We start from the raw sequence: 8,618 nt of genomic DNA, 5'->3' as shown, positions 1-8,618 counted from the left end.
CGCTTTTCCCATTCCCCGAAGACGTGTTCGAAATGAGGGATCTCCTCAGGAATGGTCCATTTCTCTGGACCTTCTTTACGCCGAGGAGAGTCCGCAAGGGGTTGAGATTCGTGCATCCCGATCTTGGAGTGGGCGTAGAAGCGGATAGTGATTCTGAGTCCAATGATCCTGCTCCTTGCGACGTTCCTGCAGAGGAGACGAACGTGAGATCCTCTAAGGGTAAAGGCATTGATCTTGGTGATATAAAGTTTTCCGTAGATGACTCTATTCTTCTAGGATGGGACCCGGACCTTGCTTATGGTGACGGTAGTGGTTTGAGCGATGTACATATTCCAGATTTTGACGAGTTCTTTGCTGGTTTACCCTCGAGTTTCGATCCTCCTTCGTCCGTCGACGAATTGGGAAGGTCCAAGGTAGTCGCGGAAGGATCTCGTATAATCAACGGAGTTAGTTTCTTTCTTCTTTAGGAACTTTGCGGATAGAATCATGCGCTTTTTTTTAACACGTTAGTCATTTTTGCAGGGTCTGAACATGATTGGCTCATCCCTTGAGGCGAGCCACAGGAAGGCCATGGTTTATCGCTTCAAGGCAGAGAAAGCGGAAAATGACCTTGCACGTATGCAAAATGAAATTTTAGAGCGAGATTCGAAGCTTGCCAAGGATCATGACAAGGCCGTCCGTCGAGCGAAAAGGAGAGGTAGGAGAGAGATTGTCGGGGTGATGAGAAACCGTGCTTCTCAGTTCAAGACCGAGTATGGAAACCTTAAGGAGGCTTATTCCTTGGTGGGCGATTTTCGCGAGTGTCCTGGTTCAGTTAGTACCCTCTGGAAGACGCAGACGGACGACTTTATTTCCAAGGATAAGATGGAAACCATGGAAGGTGGCATGAATGATTATGCCCATGCTGAGGCGCTACTTTCCCCGATCGACGGGAGGATTCTGGATTCTGGGATCCCATCCCGGTTTCTCCCGATATGGAGGAGGTCACGACCGAGGTTGCTGGTGATGATGAGGAAGTGGACTGTCACGCGGATGCATTCGGAGCTTCCATGTCCGGGGATTTTAACTTTGATCTGTGAGAATCGAAGTTAGTATTTGACGGGAAGAGGTTTCCCCCTATCATGTGTTTATGGCCGAGTGTGGCCTTTATTATCTGTATCTGGCCGACTGTGGCCTTTATGTCGGGACTTTGTGTGGGCCTGTTTGGCTGCTTTGTTTTTATCGGGACTGGCCGTTGGTGGCTTCGAATCTCTACCGCTCTGCGGTTTTATATATGATGAATATTTATCGAACTACTTTGTTCTGAATATGTTTGAAATAAATATGAGTTGTCGTCTCATATTTAGTTCTAACGAGAAGTTCAATCTGTTGGTTTGCTCGAGATGTGAATTTTCGTAAAAATTATTTATTTATTTTTACGAAGTTTCATGAACATTAAGATATGGACGGAGATACATGTTTTAAGATCTCGTATCATTTTTTAGATATCATGTCTTGAGATGTTTGAGACTAGTGTGCTGGGTTTAGGGCAAGGCCTAGGTTTACTTTCGGTTTTAAGGTTTATGCGGTGACTAGCCGGCTATCGATTTTCCTGTTGCGATTTCAACCTAATTCGTACCGAATTAAAGTCCGCGATAGGTTCTCGGCTTATACGACTTGTATGGTATGAATCAAGCATCTCTCCAGAGACAATTTTTAAGCCAAGTGGAAGTGCTTGACCAAAATTTCGGATTTCTTATAACGCGTTTTTATCCTTGTGTCGGATGTTCGAGGATCATTTATTTTTTTGATAAGAATGATCATGGTGTGTTTGTTTAAGACGGCTGATGTGTTCGTCGTGGCCAATCGACGAGCATGATGTAAATATTCGTTGAAATTTTATGGTCGCGTTTGGGCAGTTGTTCGTATAGTCTCGGTTCTAACTTTGGCGACGTCTCGCTGTTATGTCGAAGACTATACATATGTTTTAAGTTCTGAAAGGTTTGCGAATGTTTTGCGATTTGGACCAGATACGGCAGTTGACAAGAATTTAATGTTTGTAGAGATTTTTTTTAAGCGTGTCCTGAGACTTTTTGCGTGGCTGAAGCGTAAGAGTTCATAAAATGCGTATTGTAGTAAAAAATTTTGAAAAGCTCGAGTACAATAATGCATGTTTTAAAACGTGGGAGTATACGTACCCACTCCCCCCCCCCTTTTTAGAGAGGGGGATAGTTGAACTCGTCTTTCGACGAGCTGCCTACGTACCCCTTTCGAAGATCAAGCCATCTCGTAGTTCTATTTTATGCCGCGAGTGTTATTACTCGGCTGTTGGTGCTGTGTTAACCGCCTTAATCGTGATGACTGTGGCAGGGTCGATGTCTTTGTCTGGGTTTTTCTTTTCCGGTTGAGTGACAGAGTTGACTTCGGAATCAGGCTGAGTTTCGATGTCCGAGGCGTTTGTTTCAGCAGTCGATATCGAGTCGTCTTTCTTTGAAGTGTTTTCGGCCGAAGGCTGAGCTAACTTCGTGCGTTTGCGATTTACCATCACGGTAGTTGTAATTTGTCTTAACTTATGCTCTGCGAGAAACCAAAGTCGCGACTGCTTCTGACAACCTCAGATGGCTGCGACCCCGCTCTGTGTCGGGAATTTGATGCCCAGGTGATATGTAGACGGAACGGCTTTCATGGCGTTCAGGGTTCCCATGATCACATTATAGATGGCAGGATGATCGACCACCGCGAAGTCGACGATATTTATGACTTCCTTGGCCATGACTGGTAGCCGGAATTATCCGAGAGTCATTGATGTTTCGCCTGAAAAACCCGTCAATGGTTTTGGTGTTAGGGTAACTTCCCCGAATTCGATGTTCATCCTTTTGAGAGTGTCATGGAAGATAACATTAACCGTGCTCCCTGTGTCAATGAGGACTCTTGCGACCTCCAGATCTCGTATGACGAGATCTATGACGAGCGGATCGCAGTGAGGTTGATCGATTCCGCCGGCTTCCTCTTCCGTGAAAGTTATTGAGTCGCTTTGACCATTTCGGGGAGGAGACCATGTAGGCCAATTTGCACTTGACTCGGCCTTTCGCTAGTAGGCTTTGATGGCCAAGACCGTGTCGTTGCAGTACTGTGATCCTCCGATGATCATGTTCACTCTGCGACGATTGTTATCGTTTCCTTTGTCGTCTGATCTCCTTCCGCGTTTATCCCCTGCTTGATTTCTCCGAGGAGAATTTTCCGCCGGTGGATTTTTGTCAGTCTTTGGAGGACGATCGATCTCAAGGATGAGATCTTAACGCTATTTACTTCGGAGAGCTCTCCAGCTAGTAACTTGGCGGCCAGTCTCGCTCCCAAGACTTTGCAGTTAGTCGTCGAGTGTCCTCGAGTCTGGTGGAACTCGCAGAAGGTGTTTTCGTCGTATCCTGGATTACGAGTCCATGTATTGCCCGAGGTTCTGCCTTGTTCCGAATTGATTGCATAGTTACGCGCCCCTTGGAGTTTTTCCCCCTCGTGATGGACGTACTTGTCGTTACGAGAGTTTTTCTTTTTAGGCTTTTGGTCTGCATCTTTCGAGGACGTCTTTGTCGGCTTATGTTTTTGCGATAAAACTTTCGTTTCTTCTTCGATTATGATGTAGTTTGTTTCCTTGTGAAGGGTGTCTTGGATCGTTCATGGTTTGTCAAGGGTTATCCATTTTTTAAATTTCGACTTGTACCAGAGCATTTTTCTGAGTGCGTCTATGGCCACCTTGTCGCTTATTCCGCTAACCCTTGACATAACCAGCTTGAATCGCCTTATGAACTCGCGGAGAGGTTCGTCCTTCCTCTGGAATAGACTCCAGAGATCGACATCAGATGTTTCTCTATCTATGAACATTGAATACTGTTTGAGAAATTCCGATGCGAGCTGGCGGAAACTTATGATGGAGTTACGCTTAAGGCGTGCGAACCATTTGACTGCCGCTCCTTCCAAATTTTCGACGAACAGACGGCAGTAGTCGGCGTCTTTTTCGTTCTCCTTCAGCCTGGCCCTTCCCATCGCGATATGGAAGGCTTGAAGATGCGCTTTAGGATCAGTCGTACCATTGTATATTGGTACTTTGATTTTTCCTGGATCAGATACCTTGGTATCAGAGATGCGAGCATTGAAAGGTGTTTTTCGAGCTCCATCAAGTAATATATCGATCTCTGGGGCAGCGCTGGTAGCATGATGGATCTGGGATGTAATCGTGAAGGTCGCGTATGTCCGATTTTTCGCCAGCAGCTTTCCGAGCCTGTCGGTGTTTCCTCCGAGTAATCTCGGTTTGTTTTTCGGCTAACTCCTCATGTTCGACCCAGTAGAGGTTTTCCTCTTCCACCGTCATAGGTTTATCAAACGGAGAGTCTTCCCGAGCCGATCGGCTTCTGGTTCTTCTTGGATGTATGTCAGCGTCCTCTTCCGTATCGTTGGAAACGTCGCTGAGATCCAAGTTGACATGCACGACTTCATCGACCTCTGTCTCCCTTGCGGGAGGTAGAGGGTTTTCAGAGTTCCGTTTCTCAGCAGAGGATGTTTCGGTGGGGTTTTGACCCGAAGGACGTTCCCGCGACGTTTCAGGCCTGTCGAGTGGAGTTGTGCAGTCGAGTTTTCTTCCGCGGATTTTCGTAGATCCGCGAGGGAGGACTGCACGGGTTCTTTCCGTCAAGGTATCCACGAGTTTGTCATGTTCTTCCGACCTCCTTTCGTAGGCAGAGAACATCTTTTTGAACTCGAGAGTTGCTGCGTTAGCTGTTGCATTGGCCGCATAAACGGTCGCTTCTGGAGTGTTTTGATTATCGTTGTTTCCTCTGTTGAAAGGAGTTTGCAAATTATTCGTGTCGTTAGTTGTCATATCTGGTTGAGCATCTTATGGCTGAGAGTTAGATTGATCTTATGGCTCCTTCTAGCGCCAAACTGTGGGAACCGAAATTCGCACTGTCGATTTCAGTTTAAATAAGGAAAGTTAGGAAAACCCTAATTTCCCAGAGATCCCAGATATCTGCTAAACCACACGCCAAGCAATCAGAACACCAAATAAAGACGAGAAAAATAAGAAATCGAAAAAAAAGCAAAATAAATCTTATTCTGAATCCGCGTTTGAGCGTTACAACAAGGTAAGAGCCTGAGCTACGAGAGCTGTCGGCGAGATTCCTAGTTCTAAAACCCTAAGACTGGAAGACCTAATTGAGTCGCAGCTCGAATAACAAAAACGGAAAGTTGCCTAAAATTGATCTAAGTGCTAAGTTTGCTCTGAAAAGTTCTCATCCTCTGTGCCTCTCGCCTAGGACTCCTTATATACTCCTCCAAGGTCCGTTTTAGCTTTTCCCTTCCTGCCCTTAAGCCGTCTTAAGTGAAAAATGGAGATATTCTATTTTTTCCCATCTTCATGTTTATCCGCGTAAACTTAACATTTTTTCTGCGGAAACTTATCTTTATATTTGTTTTTATAATAAAACATAAACCGTCATAGTATATACGAGCTCATTCTTAAAGAATCGTAAGAGGGCTTGTAGTCACGTATTAGACCTCGTTGGACCGTCTTTCGACATGAAACGTTTGTTACGATTTTCTTTTCTACAAAAACAAGTTCTCGCGGTTTTTATCGTAAAGTTTCAACGGTAACTTTGATCGGAATGATGTGAGAAATGATATGGCTGCGGTACATGGGAGCTAGCATTGAGGAACAGACGAGAATGCACGGATTTGGGTCGTACCCGTTGATCGATGTCCGAGACGGTTCGGTCGCTACGTAGCGACCTGGTCCGCGCTGGATCGTTCGCTACGTAGCGACCGACTCGTTCGCTACGTAGCGACCGACCGAGTGGCTTGGTCGCGTTTTAGACCTCTTTGAATCGTGGTTTTTATCGTAAAGTTTTAACGGACTTTGATCGGAATGATGTGAGAGATGATATGGCTGTGGTACATCGGAGCTAGCATTGAGGAACAGACGAGAAAGCACAGATTTGGGTCGTACCTGTTGATCGATGTCCGAGACAGTTCGGTCGCTACGTAGGAACCTGGTCCGTGCTGGATCGGTCGCTATGTAGCGACCGAACGAAAGGTTTGGTCGGTCGCTACGTAGTGACCGACTCGTTCGCGGGTCGGTTGCTAGGTAGCGACCGACCGAGTGGCTTGATCGGTCACGGGCCGGTCGCTACGTAACGACCGACCGATCGTTCGCGGTAGCGACCGACCGAAGCGACTGACTCGTTCTCTGGCGGTCGCTACGTAGCGACCGACCGAGTGGCTTGGTTGGTCGCTACGTAGCGACCAGCTCGTTCGCGGACCGGTCGCTACGTGGCGACCTTGTTTGGATCCTTTTCTGACGGTTTATGAAGGTGTTCTTGGACTATGGGTGTTTAGTTTCGATGAATCAACCGAGATCAGTGCAAGATTTCACCGCAAAGTTCTTCGTAAAGATTTCTTTACGAAGATTACTTTTCGTAAAAACGTTCATGCTGATTTTTACGGATATTTGGAAGTTAACTTCGTCGTATCCGTTTTTGACCCCAACAACAATGTTCTAGAATAAATTCCAATAAAGAATCACGAACAACCGTCCTTCAAGAACAAGCTTCTTAAGACCATGAGAAAACAGAACTCTACCCGAGCAACGGACGAAGAACATGATAGCAATTGACTACTCAAGGACTCAAAACGATTGAGTTAAAGCTCCAAAGTCACTTACCAGAAAATCTGGAAAATTTTGTAGGTTAAATACCAAGGAATAGCACAACATCACAGCATCGAAGAATCACTCTCAGAAACTCATCAAAGGTAGATCAAGAAAAACTAACCATAAATACAACCCGATAAAAGGCTTTGCAGCAATGAGAAAACACACTAGAATCGAAGACAAAATCCCGGAGACTTTAACCACAACGTTAAGAAGCCACTACCTTCACTACCTCACGACAAATGACCTCCAGAAGTTCACATATGTCTGCTACACACCTCATAAAAAGATACAAGCCATAGCTTATATATCCTTCGACAAAGACAGCCAAAGGATATAGAAGAGAAGGGCGCACACACATAACTATCGCTGACCCGCCTTAGAAACGCTTCACTAAATCCGATAGAAGAATTAATCACCCAAATCAGAGCTGGCCTAGTCTTGCACCACATACTAGAAAACAGATTTGAAGCTGGAGAAACCTCCCAAGCAAAATGACAAAGAGATGACCAAACCCGACCCCTTCTCCTAGAGTACCAAATTGTCAAAGTCTCAGGTCCAACCATTAGACCAGCAATAAGACATAGGACCAGAATACTACTACACATCAACTAAACATCCATAGCATACTCTTATAATCTGCACTCATCGCTTCTCCATCCGAGCAGAGGCGAGCTAGCTCTGACCCAAGTAAACAACTCCACGCTCTAAACCCAGATCCGGAGCTACACCTAACAAATACGTCGCGTTACCTCGATTAACACCATATATACAACGGGAGAGACAAGACAGGGCCACTCTCAACTGAACACCGACCGTCAGAGCAGTAGAGGAGATGACAACGGCTACTTTCTTGTCGCTAGGTTTAGAGAGGAAAGCGTGTACGACTTTTTCGAAGTGATTTGTAATTAGGATTGATAGGATGACACTTTATTTTCCAATAATCTTTTCTTTAAATGTCTTACATGTTAAAAATTAAGGAAACAATATAGTACATATTACAAAAGAATATACAGAGATAAACAAGTAACATAGAAGATAGGTGAAGTTGGAATTAAAAATCCGAAAGAATATTTAAATATGCTATAAAAGAGATGTTGTGTAAGCTTATTATTACTCATGACCAGAGGTCTATATTTATACAAGTATTATACCGTCTTATTTAGATCGTCATAAGAGAAAAGGAAATCTTATTCCTAATATGAATAGGAAATAGTATTTATCCTAAATACATATGAAAAAAGGATAAACATCAAGTATAGATAAATGTAAACTCTCATTCGCCTAAGTCATTAGCGAATGAGTCGGATGGATAGCTGATGGACCGGACGGTTTGGGCCTGATATGGGTCGATCACCACTTGGTTTATAACACTCCCTCTTGATCGACACATCCGGTTCAGGGCTTGTAACATGCTTAATGTTGCCTCATTAAAACATTTCCAGGAAAACCCAGTGGGACAAAACCATGGATAAGGAAAAAGAGTACAACACATGAACTCCCCCTGACTTGTATCCCCGTGTATGTTCTTCAAGTTGGCGCATGGACAATTTGATAGTTTAGCTTCATGGGCGCCAAGTCTTGAACTGGTCCTTTAATTGGCACGTCCCAACCTGATAGATAAATTTCATGGACTTGTGGTTGGTGTAGACATGGTGAAGAAGTCGGCTGACATATCATATGACTGAACTTGTAGTCCTTTGAGCTTCTTGAACGTTGATGTAGGAATAGCTCTTGCCGAATTGTAACTTGAGTTATCTTGTAACTCTCATATCTTCTAGAACTTCATTAAGACATGGTCAAGACGTGCATCTTTGCAGCTGACCACTCTATGTCCTGGTCGGACGAATGGCACTCGACCAGTACTCGGATGGACCTCTAATCTGCGATCAAACTTTACTCGCAAGTCCTCTCATGTCCCACGGATCCTCTAGTCACATGG

This window comes from Brassica oleracea, chromosome C1, assembly GCF_000695525.1.
Source record: "Brassica oleracea var. oleracea cultivar TO1000 chromosome C1, BOL, whole genome shotgun sequence".
In the NCBI taxonomy this organism is placed as follows: Eukaryota; Viridiplantae; Streptophyta; class Magnoliopsida; order Brassicales; family Brassicaceae; genus Brassica; species Brassica oleracea.
This window is presented reverse-complemented; position numbering follows the sequence as displayed.